The following is a 2,947-nucleotide window of genomic DNA, read 5'->3' on the forward strand; positions in this document are numbered from 1 at the left end:
GGATCAATTGCAATTTGGTTGTAACCTGAATAGCCATCTAGAAAGCAATAATATTTATGACCTGCTAACCTTTCTAAAATTTGATCAATAAAAGGTAGAGGAAAATGATCCTTCCTAGTGACAGAATTAAGTTTCCTATAGTCAATGCATACACGCCAACTAGTGGGGACCCTAGTTGGAACTAATTCATTGTTAGCATTTTTGACTACAGTAACACCAGATTTTTTCGGGACCACTTGGGTTGGACTTACCCATTTACTATCTGAAATTGGCTAGATCATACCCGCATCCAGAAGTTTCAGAACTTCTGCTCTAACCACATCCTTCATGTTTGGGTTTAATCGACGTTGAGGTTGACGAGAAGGTTTGGCATCAGCTTCTAAGTGGATTCTATGAGTGCAAATTGAGGGACTAATTCCCTTGATATCAGCAATTGTCCACCCTATTGCTCCCTTATGCTCTTTGAGAATTTCCAATAATTTTAGTTCTTGACTTTGTTCGAGTTGGGATGATATGATCACAGGAAAAGTCTCTTCTTGACCAAGGTATGCGTACTTGAGCTCAAATGGCAAAGGCTTTAGCTCAAGTTTAGGTGCTTGAACACTAGATGGTAGAGGACTATTGTTGCGTGTGGGCAATTCTTCAAAACGAGATTTCCACCTATCTGTATCCAACAAAGGAGCTGAATCTAATATAGCACTGATTTCTCTAAGTTTTGGTTGATATCTGTATTTCCGAAATGAGTTAGGCATGTTTCTAAAGGATCAGAAGAAAGAGATGGGACAAGAGCATCCTCTACAATGGAGTCGATCAGATTAACTCCATGAATTTCATCATTTTTGTTATCATTATCGGGTTGTTTACAAATGTTAAATATATTAAAATCATAGTCATATTCCCGAATGACATTTTTATTATTCCATTTCGACAGTTAATCAAAGCATTGGAAGTAGCTAGAAATGGGCGGCCTAGAATGACAGGTATTGGAGTGGTACAGTTCATGACAGGCTGGGTATCTAATACTATGAAGTCGACTGGAAAGTAGAATTTATCAATTTGGACAAGTACATCCTCGACTATTTCTCTTGGTATCTTTATAGATCGATCGGCAAGTTGGAGAGTAACCTTGGTGGGTTTTAATTCACCAAGTCCTAACTGTTCATAAACTGAATAAGGCAGTAAGTTAACACTTGCACCTAAATCAAGAAGGGCTCGTTGTATCCTGAAGTTTCCTATGATACAAGATATGGTAGGACAACCAGGATCTTTATACTTAGGTGGGGTGTTGTGTTTGAGAATAGCACTCACCTGTTCAGTTAGAAAAGCTTTCTTTTGTACATAAAGCTTTCGCTTTATGGTACAAAGATCTTTTAAAAATTTGGCATAAGATGGGATCTGCTTAATGGCATCTAATAGAGGAATATTAATCTTTACTTGTTTAAAGATATCCAAAATTTCTTGATCAGGTACTCCTTTTTTAGCTGCAAGCAAACGCTGAGGGAATGGAGCATCTATTTTATGATGAGGTATTGGATCATCTTGTTCAGTATTATTTTCATCCCTTTTCTCAATGGATTTTTCAGGTCTGTCATCCTTCGTTGGAATTTCTTTGTTAATTATTTTTTCCGCTCCGAAGGGTTGTGACAGACTTAACTTGCTCAAATTTAGGTTGGGATGAACTTGCTTCATGGACCTCATGTTGACCCTTTGGGTTAGATTGAGGTTGGGCTGGAAATGTCCCTCTTTCCCTAACATTAAGTTGAGCCTCAATTCTACCTATAGAATTTTTAAGTTCTTGGAGTGATTGCATTGTATTCTGATTTATTTGAGTCTGCCCTTGCATGAAGGTTTGCAAAGTATCTTCAAGGAATTTCCTATGTGGTGGCACATAAGGAGTAGGAACAGAATTCCCTTGAGATTCATTGGCAGTGGGTCCATGTCTCCAGCTAAAATTAGGATGGTTTCGCCAACTAGGATTATATATTTCTGGAAATGGTCTTTTATAAGTATTGGTGAAATTTGCTTGATCATGCAACACTTCTTGAAAAGCAGGGATTGTAGGACAATCCTTGGTTACATGTGCATTACTCTCGCAAATTCCACATATACTTTCAACAATAGTTTGTGCTTTTCCTATATTGGCTTTGCTTAATTCCATGGCTTCAACCTTTCTAGTCAAATTAGCAATTTTTACATTGACATCATTATCATCTTTAATAAGATATATTCCTCCTTTTGCATTAGGTGCTATTTTTGATTTTTCATTTTTATCTGTTGTATCCCAAGCTTGTGCATTTTCTGCTAAAAGATCAAAATAATCCCAGGCTTCATTTGGTTCCTTACTCATGAATTCACCATTACACATCATTTCTACAAATTGTCTCATATTGGAGGACAAACCATCATAAAAGAAACTAATGACCCTTCAAATTTCATATCCATGATGTGGGCAAGCAAGTAGAAGGTCCTTGAATCTTTCCCAACAATGAAAAAATGTTTCTCCATCTTTTTGTGCAAAGTTCATGATATTTCTTCTAAGTGTGTTTGTTTTATGTGTTAGGAAGAATTTCTTTAAAAATTCTCTTGTCATTTCTTGCCAAGTAGCTATGGTCCTAGGCCTTAAGGAGTGTAACCATGATTTAGCTTTTTCTTTTAAAGAAAAAGGAAATAACTTAAGCTTAACTACCTCTTCAGTGACATCATTGAAATGAAGTGTTGAACATACTTCATCAAATTCTTTAAGATGCAAATAGGGACTTTCAGAATCAAGTCCGTGAAACTTTGGGAGTAATTGGATTATTCCTGGTTTCATGTCAAAAACTCCCGCAGCAGTAGGAATGACCATACAAGATGGGGTACTGGTCCTAGTGGGTTGTAGATAATCATGAAGCGTTCTAGTAGGTAAATCATCTTGAAATTCATTATCTCCCTGATTACTACCATTATC

The 2,947-nt window shown here is 36.7% G+C and overlaps 1 non-coding gene across 1 annotated transcript; it reads left to right on the plus strand.

The window, feature by feature from the left end:
- Positions 1–2,435: 2,435 nt before the first annotated feature.
- On the plus strand, positions 2,436–2,542 carry LOC120113198. The gene has a single exon (XR_005515001.1). It is a non-coding gene; the product is annotated as a small nucleolar RNA R71 (small nucleolar RNA).
- The last annotated feature ends 405 nt before the right edge of the window (positions 2,543–2,947 follow it).

This window comes from Phoenix dactylifera, chromosome 14 (genome assembly GCF_009389715.1).
Source record: "Phoenix dactylifera cultivar Barhee BC4 chromosome 14, palm_55x_up_171113_PBpolish2nd_filt_p, whole genome shotgun sequence".
NCBI classification, from domain to species: domain Eukaryota; kingdom Viridiplantae; phylum Streptophyta; class Magnoliopsida; order Arecales; family Arecaceae; genus Phoenix; species Phoenix dactylifera.